We start from the raw sequence: 21,955 nt of genomic DNA, 5'->3' as shown, positions 1-21,955 counted from the left end.
TTACTTTTTTTACAGTCATTTTAACACTTCCTGTGTTATTCTCTTTTGACTGTACTCCAAATTAATTTTGCAGTTACCCAATATGATGAAGGCTATTTTGTAAAAATTCATATATTTACCTTAACATAGGCATATTTCTGCAAATTAACTTATATTGAAATAGGGTGAAGTTTTGTTGTTTGTCATCTTCTGACATGGATGGCATCTTTAAACTTTTTTACATTGGTGACCAAATGTGCCAAAGTGAAAGCAGATAAAGGTTTTACACATCTTATTTTGTTATGCATCAACAAAAAACTACATACTGGTGTGATAAAAAGGTATCAAGCAAAGGCACTGCTGTGATTTGAACTCAGGATCTCCTGTTTAATAGAAAGGGGGTTTAACCAACTAAGCCACAGTGCCACTTGCACTGCCTTATGTATAATGACAAATTATATGTCTAAAGTATAATATTTTTTATTATTTTTATATATTTTTTTGAAACAAGTATTTTATTAATTCTTTAAATAGTTGGAAACTTACAGTAAGTTATGTAATGCTTTTCTCTCCTTTATTTTGTATATACAGGCCCTACATTCATACAATGTCTTGTCCAAGTCACTTGTTAATATGCTTTATTGTAATAGATATTATGGCGTTGTTATTAATGTAGTCATCCCTGGGAAATTAAAGTCAGTCTTTTGTTGGTACTCATACAGTTAAAAAGTAGTCGTGAAATGAAAAAATGAGATCTCAATGATAGAATTAATGTTAACATTTTATCTGGAAGCTTGCTCAATAAATGGAAAGATTGATTTCTGGAATTTCTTTCCTAACACAATATTGTTTATGTTAAGTAATACATAATCCATTATTTTCTATTGCTCTCCAAACTCTGATGACTAAATTGTATATCCATTTATCTTGAGAAACTCACATTGTTACTGACTTTTGTTTAAACATTTCCTCTGACTGGACACCATATTGTTTCTGGAGATTGCTCAGACATGAATATTGCCAATTTCTGGAATTCTTTTCTAGTTACCTTGGCATCAATTTACTTCTACAAAAAAACTGATATTTAAAAAGGGGAATATTGCATTTTTTTGTGTTTCTGATTTGGACTGTATCTAGAAATGTGGTACATTTTACTGAACATGTGAGAAAGGGTAAAGGCTGCTGAAGCATTCACGTGTCTTTTTGTGATGAATTAACAACAAACTATGTTCTGAGATGATGAAAATAAATGAAAGGCACTGCTGAGATTTGAACTCAGGATCTCCTGTTTACGAGACAGGCGCTTTAACCAACTAAGCCACAGCACCACATGATGCTCAAAAGCTTCACAAAGAAAAATTATATATCTAAGATATGCTATTTGGCAACAATTTTTGACATTCTTATAACTATTGCTTCATAAATTATTCAAACCGGTGGAAATTTAGAGTATAAATAGAAAGTTGTGTTCTCTCTTTTCATTCATTATTTACAGGACCTACATTCTTAAAATATCTTGTCAAAGTAATTTTCTAATATATTTTTTTAGCACTTTTATTGATTTCTCTGTAAGTAATGCTACATGGGAATAAATGTCAATTGATTTTTGATATTCAGAAAACAAAAACATGTAGTAAAATTAAGAACTCTGTTTTAAAAAGTCAGAATTATGGTGAACATTCTTTATTTATGCTTTTTCAAGAGAATTTTAGCTTTTCATCAAGAAGTATTTTCCTAACACAATTTTAAGGATGTTATGGAAATAAATATGGGTTAAATGTCAATGATTCTCTAGCTATGATGACTAAACTGACTCTCAAATTACTGTACCTTGGGAAACTTACTTTTTTACAGACATTTTAACACTTCCTGTGTTATTCTCTTTTGACTGTACTCCAAATTAATTTTGCAGTTACCCAATATGATGAAGGCTATTTTGTAAAAATTCATATATTTACCTTAACATAGGCATATTTCTGCAAATTAACTTATATTGAAATAGGGTGAAGTTTTGTTGTTTGTCATCTTCTGACATGGATGGCATCTTTAAACTTTTTTACATTGGTGACCAAATGTGCCAAAGTGAAAGCAGATAAAGGTTTTACACATCTTATTTTGTTATGCATCAACAAAAAACTATATACTGGTGTGATAAAAAGGTATCAAGCAAAGGCACTGCTGTGATTTGAACTCAGGATCTCCTGTTTACTAGACAGACGCTTTAACCAACTAAGCCACAGTGCCACTTGCACTGCCTTATGTATAATGACAAATTATATGTCTAAAGTATAATATTTTTTATTATTTTTATATATTTTTTTGAAACAAGTATTTTATTAATTCTTTAAACAGTTGGAAACTTACAGTAAGTTATGTAATGCTTTTCTCTCCTTTATTTTGTATATACAGGCCCTACATTCATACAATGTCTTGTCCAAGTCACTTGTTAATATGCTTTATTGTAATAGATATTATGGCGTTGTTATTAATGTAGTCATCCCTGGGAAATTAAAGTCAGTCTTTTGTTGGTACTCATACAGTTAAAAAGTAGTCGTGAAATGAAAAAATGAGATATCAATGATAGAATTAATGTTAACATTTTATCTGGAAGCTTGCTCAATAAATGGAAAGATTGATTTCTGGAATTTCTTTCCTAACACAATATTGTTTATGTTAAGTAATACATAATCCATTATTTTCTATTGCTCTCCAAACTCTGATGACTAAATTGTATATCCATTTATCTTGAGAAACTCACATTGTTACTGACTTTTGTTTAAACATTTCCTCTGACTGGACACCATATTGTTTCTGGAGATTGCTCAGACATGAATATTGCCAATTTCTGGAATTCTTTTCTAGTTACCTTGGCATCAATTTACTTCTACAAAAAAACTGATATTTAAAAAGGGGAATATTGACTTCCGGTGGGCGGGGCACCCAGCATGGCCGCTTTTTACATGGGCTCTGGACCTGGCTGTATAAAACAGCTTTAAAATTGCAACTTTACCCGAGGATTTCTTTCATGAAGCCACCTACGTCTTACCTTAAGCCTTGGGTTAGTTTTTGTTTTGTTTTTCGAGTCTGGAGCCTCTTCCTATACCCCGGAGTCAAGCCTGTAAAGTTACAGGCGCTTATGACCGCCCGCAGCCATTTTAGGGTGCGATTACTGGGGAGTGCCTGATAGCTTCTCCCGCTGGTCTACACTCACTCTTAAAGTTTAAACGCTTCTGAGACTATTATATTTTATAATTCCTACTATTTACAGCTGTAAATCAGTTCCCCTGCACTATCTACCGTGGCCTTCACTTTCCCTGTGGTGCCTACAATTGCGGAGAGAGTGATCCAAAGGTGCAGTGTGGGTCTCCTACCTTACGTGGTCCATCTCCCGCAGCTCGTGATTAGAGAATTGGGACCCTTCAAAATCCGGGATTGGTCTCCCAGCACTCGTTGCAAGTATCTGCTGTCTCAACGGGGGTAATCCACTTTCATGCAGGAGTGAGGCTTTACTGAGATTTGGAACTGCTGTCATAGTGCAGTGGTGCTAACTATTGCTGCTGAGTGGGAGTTGTGAATCAGGACAGCTATCCTGCAGCTGGGTGCCGAGATCGTCTGTTGTGAGCAGTGAGGTGCTGTGGAGATCCATGCTCCTATTACCCACAATATTGTCTGGAGTGGATTTGTTCCAGTGGTGGTGATCCTGCTGAGCACTGTAGCAGTGGTAAGGGGAGAAGTTGCAGTCCATTCACGGCACCTAAAAGGTCTGGGACTGCTCTCCTTCCTAGCCCCGACTTTGCCTTACAGGAACTGGGACATTTCTTTTAAGGGAGTTCTGGACATCTAGTTTGGCTGGATTTTTCCTGGCATCAACAAAAGGCTATCTTGTGATCATATCCCTACGTGAATATAAGCATCATCATCCAGCAATCACCTCAGAAACTGGGACTTATTGTCAGAGGACTGCAGCAACGAACCTGAACTTTGATGGACTTTTGCCTCTGCTTCCAAGCTTCTATTTTTTTTATTTTCATTTATTTATTATTATTTTTTTTTTCCCCCACACCAATTCTTGTCCAAGTGTAGAAACCATTGACAGTTCAGTTGGACTCCATCAACCCACCACCTTGAACTGCTGCGTAAATATAGTGTGCTTTAACGTTTATTTCATGTCCTCTGCTGCCGTCTAGTGGTGGAACCTATAATTGCGGCTGCTTATTATTTGCTTTTGAGAATACATAATACTATATATGTGGAATTGTTGTAGAATCACTGGGCTCTATGTTAATTTCTCTGCTGAGATACTTCACAATCTGACTCTAGTGAATAACTTGCTTATTTTGGGGTTATTTTTATGTTATACATTTTAAGTGGTAGCTGGTAAAATGTCTATACGTGGGATTCCTCATTTGGAGATATGCACTCCACTACCCTCTCTCCCTCCTGTCTCACCAGGGGAGACGGTCATATATTCTTTGAATGACACAGAAGCTTTCACCACTCAGTTGGCGGCAGAGCTGTTACAAATCTTAATACCCCCCATAGAAAGTAAATTCAACTGTCTGATGTCTCTCTTTGACCGTGACTTGGCACCTTTTGATGACCAATCTCCTTGTTTGCCTATTTCTGTACAGTTGCAAGGAGACTTTGAAATTGCTGGCTCATCTACTGCTAGCCATAGAACAGAGTTAGTTTCTTCTATGCCCACATATATTTCTGACGCTGATGCCACTACTTCTACTCCAACACCTTACCGCTATAGTAACTTTCTCAGTTGTGCTCCAATCCCTGACTCTCATCTTGCTGACAATAAAGACATGCATATTGAATTGGGAACATCCTTACTATGTACTACCCGTTTTTTACACTGCAGGAAGGTAAAAGGTGAAAACATATCTAGTTTCACTGACCCACACATGTTGATTTCTCACTTGCCCACTGGGTTGTTGCACTGGTTTATCAGAAAGGAAGGACCAATCTTATATGTACCACTTTTATTCCAGGGCCCCCTAGGCGCTGTTACTTGAATAGTTTGTTATTTGCTCTCACTTTATTGGTCTGATTAAATATAACATTCACTCAAGATTTTGACTATGGCAAATGACACCAAATATATTCCTGTTGGTTCTGTATGCATTAGCATGTGGATCAGAATATGACCCTTATGCATGTGTATTACACCTAATATCATCTTATTGTTTCCGTATCCATCAGCATATGGATCAGAATATGACCCTTATACATGTGTATTTCACATTTGGTCTTATAATATTGCAGAATGCAAATTACAGTACATACTGTATAAGGATATATTTTTTATTTTATTTTGGTAACACCATATGCTTGTTTGGTTATGAGTCAGAACCTAACTAACCTAAATTTAAGCATGAATAATGTGATAGAACTATTTCATATCCTTAGTTATATGGTCTGAATAGTCCATTTAATGAAAAGGGTCCGCTGATATTATGGATCGAGTACAACATTTTTTTTTTCTTTTTCCTTCCCATTTAATATTATAGGATTCATTGCTTTTACTCTCAAACAGTACTGATCCATGACTATTATATTTCTACATCTTACTTTTTTGTTTATGTTTGTATTTTATGCTATATTTTAGTAGTCAGTTGACTGTTCCCAGGACGCGGGCTGCGGTTGCAGCTCCCGTTCTTCCTGTTATGGTTGGAAAATTAGGAAACTGGAGTGTTAGAAGCATTGCATCACGAAATCGATCTGTGTTAAACGTCTGTTCCATTTTTGCTCTTTCTATGTGTATCTTATATGAATATTTGTTATATGTTTCGCATACTGTACCTCATATAACTTGTCAACCACTATGAGCTGTACTTTGTATTATCATATCTGTTATACTGTACTTCTCCTCAACTCTGTATGCAGATTATATGCTGCTTATGTACCTTATACTGATGCACTTGCTTCAATAAAAAATATATTTAAAAAAAAAGGGGAATATTGCATTTTTTTGTGTTTCTGATTTGGACTGTATCTAGAAATGTGGTACATTTTACTGAACATGTGAGAAAGGGTAAAGGCTGCTGAAGCATTCACGTGTCTTTTTGTGATGAATTAACAACAAACTATGTTCTGAGATGATGAAAATAAATGAAAGGCACTGCTGAGATTTGAACTCAGGATCTCCTGTTTACGAGACAGGCACTTTAACCAACTAAGCCACAGCACCACATGATGCTCAAAAGCTTCACAAAGAAAAATTATATATCTAAGATATGCTATTTGGCAACAATTTTTGACATTCTTATAACTATTGCTTCATAAATTATTCAAACCGGTGGAAATTTAGAGTATAAATAGAAAGTTGTGTTCTCTCTTTTCATTCATTATTTACAGGACCTACATTCTTAAAATATCTTGTCAAAGTAATTTTCTAATATATTTTTTTAGCACTTTTATTGATTTCTCTGTAAGTAATGCTACATGGGAATAAATGTCAATTGATTTTTGATATTCAGAAAACAAAAACATGTAGTAAAATTAAGAACTCTGTTTTAAAAAGTCAGAATTATGGTGAACATTCTTTATTTATGCTTTTTCAAGAGAATTTTAGCTTTTCATCAAGAAGTATTTTCCTAACACAATTTTAAGGATGTTATGGAAATAAATATGGGTTAAATGTCAATGATTCTCTAGCTATGATGACTAAACTGACTCTCAAATTACTGTACCTTGGGAAACTTACTTTTTTACAGACATTTTAACACTTCCTGTGTTATTCTCTTTTGACTGTACTCCAAATTAATTTTGCAGTTACCCAATATGATGAAGGCTATTTTGTAAAAATTCATATATTTACCTTAACATAGGCATATTTCTGCAAATTAACTTATATTGAAATAGGGTGAAGTTTTGTTGTTTGTCATCTTCTGACATGGATGGCATCTTTAAACTTTTTTACATTGGTGACCAAATGTGCCAAAGTGAAAGCAGATAAAGGTTTTACACATCTTATTTTGTTATGCATCAACAAAAAACTACATACTGGTGTGATAAAAAGGTATCAAGCAAAGGCACTGCTGTGATTTGAACTCAGTATCTCCTGTTTACTAGACAGACGCTTTAACCAACTAAGCCACAGTGCCACTTGCACTGCCTTATGTATAATGACAAATTATATGTCTAAAGTATAATATTTTTTATTATTTTTATATATTTTTTTGAAACAAGTATTTTATTAATTCTTTAAACAGTTGGAAACTTACAGTAAGTTATGTAATGCTTTTCTCTCCTTTATTTTGTATATACAGGCCCTACATTCATACAATGTCTTGTCCAAGTCACTTGTTAATATGCTTTATTGTAATAGATATTATGGCGTTGTTATTAATGTAGTCATCTCTGGGAAATTAAAGTCAGTCTTTTGTTGGTACTCATACAGTTAAAAAGTAGTCGTGAAATGAAAAAATGAGATATCAATGATAGAATTAATGTTAACATTTTATCTGGAAGCTTGCTCAATAAATGGAAAGATTGATTTCTGGAATTTCTTTCCTAACACAATATTGTTTATGTTAAGTAATACATAATCCATTATTTTCTATTGCTCTCCAAACTCTGATGACTAAATTGTATATCCATTTATCTTGAGAAACTCACATTGTTACTGACTTTTGTTTAAACATTTCCTCTGACTGGACACCATATTGTTTCTGGAGATTGCTCAGACATGAATATTGCCAATTTCTGGAATTCTTTTCTAGTTACCTTGGCATCAATTTACTTCTACAAAAAAACTGATATTTAAAAAGGGGAATATTGCATTTTTTTGTGTTTCTGATTTGGACTGTATCTAGAAATGTGGTACATTTTACTGAACATGTGAGAAAGGGTAAAGGCTGCTGAAGCATTCACGTGTCTTTTTGTGATGAATTAACAACAAACTATGTTCTGAGATGATGAAAATAAATGAAAGGCACTGCTGAGATTTGAACTCAGGATCTCCTGTTTACGAGACAGGCGCTTTAACCAACTAAGCCACAGCACCACATGATGCTCAAAAGCTTCACAAAGAAAAATTATATATCTAAGATATGCTATTTGGCAACAATTTTTGACATTCTTATAACTATTGCTTCATAAATTATTCAAACCGGTGGAAATTTAGAGTATAAATAGAAAGTTGTGTTCTCTCTTTTCATTCATTATTTACAGGACCTACATTCTTAAAATATCTTGTCAAAGTAATTTTCTAATATATTTTTTTAGCACTTTTATTGATTTCTCTGTAAGTAATGCTACATGGGAATAAATGTCAATTGATTTTTGATATTCAGAAAACAAAAACATGTAGTAAAATTAAGAACTCTGTTTTAAAAAGTCAGAATTATGGTGAACATTCTTTATTTATGCTTTTTCAAGAGAATTTTAGCTTTTCATCAAGAAGTATTTTCCTAACACAATTTTAAGGATGTTATGGAAATAAATATGGGTTAAATGTCAATGATTCTCTAGCTATGATGACTAAACTGACTCTCAAATTACTGTACCTTGGGAAACTTACTTTTTTACAGACATTTTAACACTTCCTGTGTTATTCTCTTTTGACTGTACTCCAAATTAATTTTGCAGTTACCCAATATGATGAAGGCTATTTTGTAAAAATTCATATATTTACCTTAACATAGGCATATTTCTGCAAATTAACTTATATTGAAATAGGGTGAAGTTTTGTTGTTTGTCATCTTCTGACATGGATGGCATCTTTAAACTTTTTTACATTGGTGACCAAATGTGCCAAAGTGAAAGCAGATAAAGGTTTTACACATCTTATTTTGTTATGCATCAACAAAAAACTACATACTGGTGTGATAAAAAGGTATCAAGCAAAGGCACTGCTGTGATTTGAACTCAGGATCTCCTGTTTACTAGACAGACGCTTTAACCAACTAAGCCACAGTGCCACTTGCACTGCCTTATGTATAATGACAAATTATATGTCTAAAGTATAATATTTTTTATTATTTTTATATATTTTTTTGAAACAAGTATTTTATTAATTCTTTAAACAGTTGGAAACTTACAGTAAGTTATGTAATGCTTTTCTCTCCTTTATTTTGTATATACAGGCCCTACATTCATACAATGTCTTGTCCAAGTCACTTGTTAATATGCTTTATTGTAATAGATATTATGGCGTTGTTATTAATGTAGTCATCCCTGGGAAATTAAAGTCAGTCTTTTGTTGGTACTCATACAGTTAAAAAGTAGTCGTGAAATGAAAAAATGAGATCTCAATGATAGAATTAATGTTAACATTTTATCTGGAAGCTTGCTCAATAAATGGAAAGATTGATTTCTGGAATTTCTTTCCTAACACAATATTGTTTATGTTAAGTAATACATAATCCATTATTTTCTATTGCTCTCCAAACTCTGATGACTAAATTGTCTATCCATTTATCTTGAGAAACTCACATTGTTACTGACTTTTGTTTAAACATTTCCTCTGACTGGACACCATATTGTTTCTGGAGATTGCTCAGACATGAATATTGCCAATTTCTGGAATTCTTTTCTAGTTACATTGGCATCAATTTACTTCTACAAAAAAACTGATATTAAAAAAGGGGAATATTGCATTTTTTTGTGTTTCTGATTTGGACTGTATCTAGAAATGTGGTACATTTTACTGAACATGTGAGAAAGGGTAAAGGCTGCTGAAGCATTCACGTGTCTTTTTGTGATGAATTAACAACAAACTATGTTCTGAGATGATGAAAATAAATGAAAGGCACTGTTGAGATTTGAACTCAGGATCTCCTGTTTACGAGACAGGCGCTTTAACCAACTAAGCAACAGCACCACATGATGCTCAAAAGCTTCACAAAGAAAAATGATATATCTAAGATATGCTATTTGGTAACAATTTTTGACATTCTTATAACTATTGCTTCATCAATTTTTCAAACCGGTGGAAATTTAGAGTATAAATAGAAAGTTGTGTTCTCTCTTTTCATTCATGATTTACAGGACCTACATTCTTAAAATATCTTGTCAAAGTAATTTTCTAATATATTTTTTTAGCACTTTTATTGATTTCTCTGTAAGTAATGCTACATGGGAATAAATGTCAATTAATTTTTGATATTCAGAAAACAAAAACATGTAGTAAAATTAAGAACTCTGTTTTAAAAAGTCAGAATTATGGTGAACATTCTTTATTTATGCTTTTTCAAGAGAATTTTAGCTTTTCATCAAGAAGTATTTTCCTAACACAATTTTAAGGATGTTATGGAAATAAATATGGGTTAAATGTCAATGATTCTCTAGCTATGATGACCAAACTGACTCTCAAATTACTGTACCTTGGGAAACTTACTTCTTTACAGACATTTTAACACTTCCTGTGTTATTCTCTTTTGACTGTACTCCAAATTAATTTTGCAGTTACCCAATATGATGAAGGCTATTTTGTAAAAATTCATATATTTACCTTAACATAGGCATATTTCTGCAAATTAACTTATATTGAAATAGGGTGAAGTTTTGTTGTTTGTCATCTTCTGACATGGATGGCATCTTTAAACTTTTTTACATTGGTGACCAAATATGCCAAAGTGAAAGCAGATAAAGGTTTTACACATCTTATTTTGTTATGCATCAACAAAAAACTACATACTGGTGTGATAAAAAGGTATCAAGCAAAGGCACTGCTGTGATTTGAACTCAGGATCTCCTGTTTACTAGACAGACGCTTTAACCAACTAAGCCACAATGCCACTTGCACTGCCTTATGTATAATGACAAATTATATGTCTAAAGTATAATATTTTTTATTATTTTTATATATTTTTTTGAAACAAGTATTTTATTAATTCTTTAAACAGTTGGAAACTTACAGTAAGTTATGTAATGCTTTTCTCTCCTTTATTTTGTATATACAGGCCCTACATTCATACAATGTCTTGTCCAAGTCACTTGTTAATATGCTTTATTGTAATAGATATTATGGCGTTGTTATTAATGTAGTCATCCCTGGGAAATTAAAGTCAGTCTTTTGTTGGTACTCATACAGTTAAAAAGTAGTCGTGAAATGAAAAAATGAGATCTCAATGATAGAATTAATGTTAACATTTTATCTGGAAGCTTGCTCAATAAATGGAAAGATTGATTTCTGGAAATTCTTTCCTAACACAATATTGTTTATGTTAAGTAATACATAATCCATTATTTTCTATTGCTCTCCAAACTCTGATGACTAAATTGTATATCCATTTATCTTGAGAAACTCACATTGTTACTGACTTTTGTTTAAACATTTCCTCTGACTGGACACCATATTGTTTCTGGAGATTGCTCAGACATGAATATTGCCAATTTCTGGAATTCTTTTCTAGTTACCTTGGCATCAATTTACTTCTACAAAAAAACTGATATTAAAAAAGGGGAATATTGCATTTTTTTGTGTTTCTGATTTGGACTGTATCTAGAAATGTGGTACATTTTACTGAACATGTGAGAAAGGGTAAAGGCTGCTGAAGCATTCACGTGTCTTTTTGTGATGAATTAACAACATCTGACATGATGAAAATAAATGAAAGGCACTGCTGAGATTTGAACTCAGGATCTCCTGTTTACGAGACTGGCGCTTTAACCAACTAAGCCACAGCACCACATGATGCTCAAAAGCTTCACAAAGAAAAATGATATATCTACGATATGCTATTTGGTAACAATTTTTGACATTCTTATAACTATTGCTTCATCAATTTTTCAAACCGGTGGAAATTTAGAGTATAAATAGAAAGTTGTGTTCTCTCTTTTCATTCATGATTTACAGGACCTACATTCTTAAAATATCTTGTCAAAGTAATTTTCTAATATATTTTTTTAGCACTTTTATTGATTTCTCTGTAAGTAATGCTACATGGGAATAAATGTCAATTAATTTTTGATATTCAGAAAACAAAAACATGTAGTAAAATTAAGAACTCTGTTTTAAAAAGTCAGAATTATGGTGAACATTCTTTATTTATGCTTTTTCAAGAGAATTTTAGCTTTTCATCAAGAAGTATTTTCCTAACACAATTTTAAGGATGTTATGGAAATAAATATGGGTTAAATGTCAATGATTCTCTAGCTATGATGACCAAACTGACTCTCAAATTACTGTACCTTGGGAAACTTACTTTTTTACAGACATTTTAACACTTCCTGTGTTATTCTCTTTTGACTGTACTCCAAATTAATTTTGCAGTTACCCAATATGATGAAGGCTATTTTGTAAAAATTCATATATTTACCTTAACATAGGCATATTTCTGCAAATTAACTTATATTGAAATAGGGTGAAGTTTTGTTGTTTGTCATCTTCTGACATGGATGGAATCTTTAAACTTTTTTACATTGGTGACCAAATATGCCAAAGTGAAAGCAGATAAAGGTTTTACACATCTTATTTTGTTATGCATCAACAAAAAACTACATACTGGTGTGATAAAAAGGTATCAAGCAAAGGCACTGCTGTGATTTGAACTCAGGATCTCCTGTTTACTAGACAGACGCTTTAACCAACTAAGCCACAATGCCACTTGCACTGCCTTATGTATAATGACAAATTATATGTCTAAAGTATAATATTTTTTATTATTTTTATATATTTTTTTGAAACAAGTATTTTATTAATTCTTTAAACAGTTGGAAACTTACAGTAAGTTATGTAATGCTTTTCTCTCCTTTATTTTGTATATACAGGCCCTACATTCATACAATGTCTTGTCCAAGTCACTTGTTAATATGCTTTATTGTAATAGATATTATGGCGTTGTTATTAATGTAGTCATCCCTGGGAAATTAAAGTCAGTCTTTTGTTGGTACTCATACAGTTAAAAAGTAGTCGTGAAATGAAAAAATGAGATCTCAATGATAGAATTAATGTTAACATTTTATCTGGAAGCTTGCTCAATAAATGGAAAGATTGATTTCTGGAAATTCTTTCCTAACACAATATTGTTTATGTTAAGTAATACATAATCCATTATTTTCTATTGCTCTCCAAACTCTGATGACTAAATTGTCTATCCATTTATCTTGAGAAACTCACATTGTTACTTACTTTTGTTTAAACATTTCCTCTGACTGGACACCATATTGTTTCTGGAGATTGCTCAGACATGAATATTGCCAATTTCTGGAATTCTTTTCTAGTTACCTTGGCATCAATTTACTTCTACAAAAAAACTGATATTAAAAAAGGGGAATATTGCATTTTTTTGTGTTTCTGATTTGGACTGTATCTAGAAATGTGGTACATTTTACTGAACATGTGAGAAAGGGTAAAGGCTGCTGAAGCATTCACGTGTCTTTTTGTGATGAATTAACAACAAACTATGTTCTGACATGATGAAAATAAATGAAAGGCACTGCTGAGATTTGAACTCAGGATCTCCTGTTTACGAGACTGGCGCTTTAACCAACTAAGCCACAGCACCACATGATGCTCAAAAGCTTCACAAAGAAAAATGATATATCTACGATATGCTATTTGGTAACAATTTTTGACATTCTTATAACTATTGCTTCATCAATTTTTCAAACCGGTGGAAATTTAGAGTATAAATAGAAAGTTGTGTTCTCTCTTTTCATTCATGATTTACAGGACCTACATTCTTAAAATATCTTGTCAAAGTAATTTTCTAATATATTTTTTTTAGCACTTTTATTGATTTCTCTGTAAGTAATGCTACATGGGAATAAATGTCAATTAATTTTTGATATTCAGAAAACAAAAACATGTAGTAAAATTAAGAACTCTGTTTTAAAAAGTCAGAATTATGGTGAACATTCTTTATTTATGCTTTTTCAAGAGAATTTTAGCTTTTCATCAAGAAGTATTTTCCTAACACAATTTTAAGGATGTTATGGAAATAAATATGGGTTAAATGTCAATGATTCTCTAGCTATGATGACCAAACTTACTCTCAAATTACTGTACCTTGGGAAACTTACTTTTTTACAGACATTTTAACACTTCCTGTGTTATTCTCTTTTGACTGTACTCCAAATTAATTTTGCAGTTACCCAATATGATGAAGGCTATTTTGTAAAAATTCATATATTTACCTTAACATAGGCATATTTCTACAAATTAACTTATATTGAAATAGGGTGAAGTTTTGTTGTTTGTCATCTTCTGACATGGATGGCATCTTTAAACTTTTTTACAGATGTGTCCACTATTACCTTTCTGAAAAAAGTATCATGGCCTGCCGTTCATGGCACGAGATAAGATTTCCTCTTAAGATATACACGGCAAGCCATGTGTATCTCCTCTGAAATATAGTGCAGTACCACTTTTCAGACAGCAGGTGGCATTTTCAGAAACTGAGCAAGCAGAAAGTCTGATAAAGAGATTCTAGAGGGAGTAGTTCAGACCTGATTCTAGCAGCATTTTATTTGCAAATGGGCAAAACCATGGGGGTCATTCCGAAATGATCGCACGCTAGGTTGTTTTGCAGCGGTGCGATCAGGTCGAAACTGCACATGCGTATGCACCTCAATGCGCATGTGCGTCGTACGGGTACAAAGCGGATCGTTGCTGAGCAATGGATTTAATGAAGAATCGATTCGCACAGCAGATCGCAAGGAGATTGACAGGAAGAGGGCATTTGTGGGTGGCAACTGAACGCTTTCTGGGAGTGTTTGGAAAAACGCAGGCGTGTCCAAGCGTTTGCAGGGCAGGTGTCTGACGTCAATTCCGGACACGAACAGGCTAAAGTGTTTGCCCCGAATTTACATCAGACACCCACCCTGCAAACGCATTGACACACCTGCGTTTTTCCAAACACTCCCAGAAAACGTTCAGTTGACATCCACAAATGTTTTCTTCCAGTCAATCTCCTTGCGATTGTCTGTGCGAATGGATTCTTCATTAAATCCATTGCTCAGCAACGATCCACTTTGTACCTGTGCGACGCGCCTGCGTATTGCGGGGCACACACATGCGCAGTTATGTCCTGATCGCAGCTCAGCAAAACAACCTAGCGTGCAATCAGGCCTGCATGACCCCCATGGTTTTGCCCATCTGCTAACAAAATTGCAGCTATGGGGTGTCATTCCGAGTTGATCGTAGCCCTGCAAAATTTTGCAGGGCTACGATCAGGAACAGAGATATGCGGGGGATGCCCAGCACAGGGCCAGTCCGCCCCGCAGGTCAGTTACGCCCCCCCCCCCTGCAGAAGTGCAAAAGTATTGCACAGCGGCGATGCTTTTGTACTTCAGGAGTAGCTCCCGGCCAGCGCAGCTTTAGCGTGCTGGCCGGGAGCTACTCATTACTACACGGCCCGCAGCGGCTGGTCAGCAGCAGCGATCGGGTCAGAATGACCCCCATGAGCCGTGTGTGCAGGCCAATTTATCCATCATGCACACGGGAATATCAGCTGCAGCAGCTAATTGTGAAGTATTAATATTTTTCCAATACATCTCTCATACTAACTTCCAACATGTACCTGGCTCAATGTTGCCTATATGTTTAAAAAAATCTTTTTCCTTGTGATTGATAATGTGCTGATGAAGAGTTCATACAAACTCCACACAGAGATTCAATATAGAAATTATGATACTAACTAAAAGGCACTATTGATACTTGTAATTTTTTGCAATTGTTTGGTGGTTAAGGTGTGAGTAGAGAGAATTTTTGGTATTTCAATACCACATATATTTCACTGGGATCCGGTCTGAAGATCGACAGTGTCTGCCATACAAGTGGGTGCTGCGTCTGTCTGCCACAAATCGGTCCAGCGCTGAGGCTGTGTTGCCATAATAAGTCACTGGGTGCTCTGTCTGCCATACAAGTGGGTGCTGTGCCTGTCTGCCACAAATCAGTCCTGTGCTTGGGCTGTGCTGCCATAATAAATCACTGGGTGCTCTGTCTGCCATACAAGTGGGTGCTGTGCCTGTCTGCCACAAATCAGTCCTGTGCTTGGGCTGTGCTCCATAATAAGTCACTGGGTGCTCTGTCTGCCATACAAGTGGGTGCTGTGCCTGTCTGCCACAAATCAGTCCTGTGCTTGGGCTGTGCTCCATAAGTCAGTGGGTGCTCTGCCTGCCATACAAGTGGGTGCTGTGCCTGTCTGCCACAAATCAGTCCTGTGCTTGGGCTGTGCTCCATAAGTCAGTGGGTGCTCTGCCTGCCATACAAGTGGGTGCTGTGCCTGTCTGCCACAAATCAGTCCTGTGCTTGGGCTGTGCTCCATAAGTCAGTGGGTGCTCTGCCTGCCATACAAGTGGGTGCTGTGCCTGTCTGCCACAAATCAGTCCTGTGCTTGGGCTGTGCTCCATAATAAGTCACTGGGTGCTCTGTCTGCCATACAAGTGGGTGCTGTGCCTGTCTGCCACAAATCAGTCCTGTGCTTGGGCTGTGCTCCATAAGTCAGTGGGTGCTCTGCCTGCCATACAAGTGGGTGAAGAAACATGAGACCCAGGGCCTGATCAGCCATAAGGCTGCAGCCTGGATAGCTGAGTCCTGGGGGGGGGCGCAGCACCGGCACAATAGATGCTTAGGCTCTACCTACTACTGGAAGCTGCAGATTCCATGCAGATCGCATTGGAAGACGGCCCTTATAGGAGACAGATGCCAGGGGTATTACTAGACCATTACCCAGCGCTACCCAGAATGAGCATGTAACCCCCTGGCTCTAAGCATATAACCCCTATGGCAAAAAGCATATGTAACCCCTGGCCACGAGTATGTGACCGGGTCAGACTTCCGGTCAGCAGAATCAAGGATGCCGGTGGCTTCTCCTCCCACCTCTAGCCACCAACAGCACCGTGGGCAGCAACATGGACATCCATATGTACAGGGCAATTTATCCATCAGGCACACGGGAATATCAGCATCGGCAGCTAATTGTGAAGTATTAATATATCTCCAATACATGTGGGAGTGCCAGCAGTGTCCTCGGTGCAGAGGTGTAGGTGGTGTAATCAGTGCAGGAGGGCTGGCAGTATCCCCAGTGCAGGAGTGTCAGTAGTGCGGGAGATGTGCTCCTTGTACTTGGTTGATGGTACCGTGGACACTTCTGGCACTCCCGCACTGCCAGCACCCCACTGCCCTCTTTTTTGGAGGCACAAGTATTATTTATATATTTTTAAAAAGATTATTATTATATATATATTTTTTTAATGGGATGGGAAAAAACCCCCAAAAAATTGCGTGGGGTCCCCCCTCCAAAGCATAACCAGCCTCGGGCTCTTCGAGCCGGTCCTGGTTCTAAAAATCCGGGGGGGAAATGGACGGGCATCCCCTGTATTTTTAAAACCAGCACCGGGCTCTGTGCCTGGTGCTGGTGCAAAAAATACGGGGGACAAAAAGAGTAGGGGTCCCCTGTATTTTTTACACCAGCATCGGGCTCCACTAGCTGGACAGATAATGCCACAGCCGGGGGTCACTTTTATACAGTGCCCTGCGGCCATGGCATTAAATATCCAACTAGTCACCCCTGGCCAGGGTACCCTGGGGGAGTGGGGACCCCTTCAATCAAGGGGTCCACCCCCCAGCCACCCAAGGGCCAGGGGTGAAGCCCGAGGCTGTCCCCCCATCCAAAGGCTGCGGATGGGGGGCTGATAGCCTTGAGAAAATTGAAAGAATATTGTTTTTTCCAGTAGTACTACAAGTCCCAGCAAGCCTCCCCCGCAAGCTGGTACTTGGAGAACCACAAGTACCAGCATGCGGGAGAAAAACGTGCCCGCTGGTACCTGTAGTTCTAATGGAAAAAAAATACCCAAATAAAAACAGGAGACACACACCGTGACAGTAAAACTTTATTTCACACATGTCGACACACACATACTTACCTATGTTGACTGTTTTCTGCCCAGCGATATCGGTGATCACACGGGCTCAGCAAGATCACTCAGCACACAGAGCTGCACCAGCGATGTGTGCTGAGCGATCTGTCACTGCCCGTGTTTGCAATAGAGAAAACATGGGTGATGACTAGATCTTTCAAGCATGCAGGGACACACATCACTATCGCTATACACACATAGCGATTTGTGCTGTATTTCTAAGTGACTCAGCAAATCAATTAGAAAAGCAGCCCAAATCGCTATGTGTGTGTGATCGTATTCAGGTCATTCTGATGTACAGTATTGCCAGCTTTAGAGTCCAGTTCTTAATTGTGTAGGTGTGAAAATCTCAGTGTGAGAGGCCTTTGAAGTAGATTCCTTGGGGAATAGAGTTACAGCACAGTAACGTGTATTCTGGGTGGGGGAAGGGCTGCTGTCCTGGAATTTGAAATAAACAGTGAACTTTTAGCAATTCAGAGCCTCAGTTTATTAATGAAAAAATTGGGGTTATTTGTTACTCAGAGCACAGAGGTGAATGAAGTCTAAAGTGACATTAAAGAATAAGTTAATTAAAACCTAATAGTGCTACAAGGTAACGGAACATATTATAAGACTTTGCAATGATAAAATAATTCCAACTAAATAGTATAAATATACTGTAAGTTAGACAAAACTGAATGCAATCACTTGGATGCTTTGTACAATCCATACACAATTACAGAATACAGTGTTGCAGAGGTGACTACTTTTTTTTTTAAACAATTTTCAAGATTGCATAACAAATGTAATACTAGGATGAAGTACATGTTACAGATAAAATATAACAAATTAATTAATTTAAGCAGGTAGTCTAATTTTGATATTTCAAGCATTTGCAGAAAGGATGAGTACGATAGGTAAAGGGCCCTTTATGAAAATTCTATGCATTATTCGTTTGCGTACTGTCTTTTTTGATGTGTCGACATATGGCCTGTCGACCAATATTGGTCGACCTAATGACTGTTGACCTTCTTTTTGTCGACAATATGATCCATTCCAATTACATGCAGCTGGCTTGTCCATTTCTTTCTATAATCACTGGCAGCACAGAAAATAAATGGTCTACATAATTATTACAGGTCTCCAATGTAAGTACGTTTTTCCAAAATGTATTGATGCCATCAATCAGTTGCTCTTTTGTCCTTGGCTTAGATTGAGAACGAATATAACTTTTCATTTGAGACCACACTAGCTCGATAGGATTCATGTCCGGTGATCTGTGAAAAGTCAATAAAGGGAGAGAATTTAAAAATGGAATATTTGGCATTTCATGCTTTACAGGAAGCATCAGTCTACAGGGCAAAACTGTACTTACTCTGGTGGTGTGCGTTGCCAAATGATGCCTTTTTCCTCTATGAATTTGGCCGAAGCACTATGTTTTGGATCATTGTCCTGGAACATTCGATGTCCAGATGACCAATACTTTCTTACATACGGCACTAAAGTATCATTAATGATCATGGACTGGAAGAATGTTTTATCCATGATACCTGACGTAGAACAATAAAAAAAACAGGATTTTATATACCTACCAGTAAATCCTTTTCTCATAGTCCATAGACTTACAGTAGTCACTGGACAGTAGTTCTAAATAGAAAATATTGAAAAACAACATAGTAATGTACATTACTACTGTACTTTATATGTACCTTCAAAAATTAAAATTGGTCCTGGGCCTCTGCGGGAGATACCACCCCACACATGTACTTTTAATGGGTGCTTTGGAGATGGCTTAAATGATAAATAGCCACGTTTGCGGAAGGACCTCCTTGCAAACCTCTCAAGTGCTACAGAAGTTTCATCTGTAAATATGACATTGTCAAAATTTTCTCCAATAGCAATCCATTGACGAGCCTGTTGAACTCTCTTTTCCTTGTTAACATCTCTAATCATGTGAGTCATCCTGTGAAAGGAATGTAAAATGGGATACATTTTACAGTGGAAATAGGATAATTGAGCGTCCAAACTAAGATAATGTTAAAGAAAAATCAGATGCTGATTTCAGAGATGTAATTAGTTTACCGCACTGTATACAAACTGTATAGAAATTGTATTATAATTGTAATTGAAATGTCAATTTACTGTACAGTACCTAGCACCGGCATAAGTCCAACCAAGTTGCCTCCGCATTCTTTTTATGCTACTACAGGAGATGTCAAGGCCATACTCAGCTTGCAGAATACGACGGAGTTCTATGGCAGTAAGCTCATCATTATCAGCAGTCAGCTCATCTACTATTTTCTTGACTCTCCTAAAGTACAGTCGATGAAAAATTAGAGATTATAATCAAAATGTAAAGTACTATCTATAGTATATCTATGCCAATTCAGCAAGAATACAGTATTGTCAAAGAGTTTAAATAAAAACAAATGACAAGGGTGTATCGTACTGTATGTGTATCGGCAGAGCCGGATTAAGACCATGGGGGGCCTGTGGCTCTTAATACTGTGGAGCCTCTAATAAAAAGAAGGCAGCTGAATATATATATATATATATATATGCAGCAGCTTAATGTGCTCCCCAAGCAGCACACGGCAGACCTCCTGACCTGCCCTGCACTACCGTCCCCACTGCAGCAGTGGCCACACAGACAGGACAGCTGAGCTGAGCGATGGCTCAGCTGTCCAATAATGTATGAATGAAGTAGCCAGTCATTGGATGGGCACGCAGGCTGCAGGGACTGGCTGCTTCATTCATATATTATTGGACAGCTGAGCTGTCGCTCAGCTCAGCTGTCCTACCTCTGCAGCCGCCTATGCAGTGAGGACGTGAGCCGGGAGCCCAGCACCACAGATTGGATCGGAAGAGAGATCCGATCTGTGGTGTGGCAGGGGGCCCTTTGGAAAGGGGGGCCCGGGGTACGTACTCCCCCCCCCCCTTTAATCCAGCTCTGTGTATCGGTGCTCTCTCCTCCAGCGATTTTGATCTGAAAGCAGCTCCCTTTTGGTTGTTTGAGCTGCTTTCAGCTCAAAACCGCCCAGTGTGTATGCCCTGGCGATGAACGGTGAGCGCCGAAGTGTGTTTCCGTTTCATCGCCGGCGGCAGCCGTTCATCTGCTGGTATTACCAGCAAATGAATGGTGGGGTGGACGGCTTTCCATAGCGTCCTGCTATGGAAAGCCATTCACCCCCGCTGACATCGCTGGGCAGGGGGGAAATCACTCAGTGTGTATGCACTGAGCAATTTTCAGCCCAGTGATGTCAGCGATCACACGCGCCTCCTGCTCTCTTAAAGTGCCCCTGCTTTCATCTATTGTTTGCCTCAACACAAAGGGGGAATGAGAAATGAATTTGGAGACAATTGGTAAGATGTACTAAGCCTTAAAAAGTGATAAAGTGGAGAGTGATAAACCACCAACCAATCAGCTCCTAACTGTCATATTTCAAACACAGCCTGTGACCGGGTAGTAAGGAGCTGATTGGCTGGTACTTTATCACTCTGCATTTTATCACTTTTTAAGCTTCATACATGAGGCCCAGTGCACTGTCCCCAGACAGACAACTAATTAGGTCTCCATTTGCCCTCCCCCCTGCCTTTTGTTAATGCTAATTGATGTTGTATTGAGACTTTTGTACAGTCTCATTCTCATAAAGTAGCACATGCACTGTCTCCAAATTTCTTGTTCCTTCTTTCTGTGTTTTGAGGCAAACAGTGGATGAAAGTCACACAATCACTGTCAGTAATTTAATTACATTATACTGCATCAGTGTATGAAATACTATTTGGTACCATATTTTTAAGCACTAATATGTACTGTATGTCTACATTAAAGTGCAGTCATTTAACTAGAATGTGATTTCCTGGCTTCATAATATTAAATATAGTGATATATTTTGAAACTGTTTAGTAAACAATTGAAACAACAGATATTGAAAATGACTATACGTACCATGTGCATTTTGTAGGTGTGTTGATTCTTAGTAAAGTCCTCTCAAAGGCATGATAACGAACCGTGGGTAAACTGACCTCAATACCACTGTATTGCAGCCACTGTTTTATCTCACTTATTTTCTTATTCTCCTTCTTCATATTAGCAATGATTTGGCTCACACTCTTTGAAATTGTGCGTGTCATCTTGTAGTGTGTACAAACATACTGTTTACAGTAGGTATAATTT

The 21,955-nt window shown here is 36.9% G+C and overlaps 11 non-coding genes across 11 annotated transcripts; all 11 read right to left on the bottom strand.

Moving 5' to 3' along the window:
* Positions 1–1,233: 1,233 nt before the first annotated feature.
* On the bottom strand, positions 1,234–1,307 carry TRNAT-CGU (transfer RNA threonine (anticodon CGU)). Its single transcript has one exon. It is a non-coding gene; the product is annotated as a tRNA-Thr (tRNA).
* An 842-nt stretch (positions 1,308–2,149) lies between these two features.
* Positions 2,150–2,223, bottom strand: TRNAT-AGU (transfer RNA threonine (anticodon AGU)). Its single transcript has one exon. It is a non-coding gene; the product is annotated as a tRNA-Thr (tRNA).
* A 3,881-nt stretch (positions 2,224–6,104) lies between these two features.
* Positions 6,105–6,178, bottom strand: TRNAT-CGU (transfer RNA threonine (anticodon CGU)). The gene has a single exon. It is a non-coding gene; the product is annotated as a tRNA-Thr (tRNA).
* An 842-nt stretch (positions 6,179–7,020) lies between these two features.
* Positions 7,021–7,094, bottom strand: TRNAT-AGU (transfer RNA threonine (anticodon AGU)). The gene has a single exon. It is a non-coding gene; the product is annotated as a tRNA-Thr (tRNA).
* Positions 7,095–7,922: 828 nt separating this feature from the next.
* TRNAT-CGU (transfer RNA threonine (anticodon CGU)) lies at positions 7,923–7,996 on the bottom strand. Its single transcript has one exon. It is a non-coding gene; the product is annotated as a tRNA-Thr (tRNA).
* An 842-nt stretch (positions 7,997–8,838) lies between these two features.
* TRNAT-AGU (transfer RNA threonine (anticodon AGU)) lies at positions 8,839–8,912 on the bottom strand. The gene has a single exon. It is a non-coding gene; the product is annotated as a tRNA-Thr (tRNA).
* An 828-nt stretch (positions 8,913–9,740) lies between these two features.
* TRNAT-CGU (transfer RNA threonine (anticodon CGU)) lies at positions 9,741–9,814 on the bottom strand. Its single transcript has one exon. It is a non-coding gene; the product is annotated as a tRNA-Thr (tRNA).
* Positions 9,815–10,656: 842 nt separating this feature from the next.
* TRNAT-AGU (transfer RNA threonine (anticodon AGU)) lies at positions 10,657–10,730 on the bottom strand. The gene has a single exon. It is a non-coding gene; the product is annotated as a tRNA-Thr (tRNA).
* An 820-nt stretch (positions 10,731–11,550) lies between these two features.
* Positions 11,551–11,624, bottom strand: TRNAT-CGU (transfer RNA threonine (anticodon CGU)). Its single transcript has one exon. It is a non-coding gene; the product is annotated as a tRNA-Thr (tRNA).
* Positions 11,625–12,466: 842 nt separating this feature from the next.
* Positions 12,467–12,540, bottom strand: TRNAT-AGU (transfer RNA threonine (anticodon AGU)). Its single transcript has one exon. It is a non-coding gene; the product is annotated as a tRNA-Thr (tRNA).
* An 828-nt stretch (positions 12,541–13,368) lies between these two features.
* TRNAT-CGU (transfer RNA threonine (anticodon CGU)) lies at positions 13,369–13,442 on the bottom strand. Its single transcript has one exon. It is a non-coding gene; the product is annotated as a tRNA-Thr (tRNA).
* Between the last annotated feature and the right edge of the window lie 8,513 nt (positions 13,443–21,955).

This window comes from Pseudophryne corroboree, chromosome 11 (assembly GCF_028390025.1).
Source record: "Pseudophryne corroboree isolate aPseCor3 chromosome 11, aPseCor3.hap2, whole genome shotgun sequence".
NCBI classification, from domain to species: Eukaryota; Metazoa; Chordata; class Amphibia; order Anura; family Myobatrachidae; genus Pseudophryne; species Pseudophryne corroboree.
This window is presented reverse-complemented; position numbering and strand designations above follow the sequence as displayed.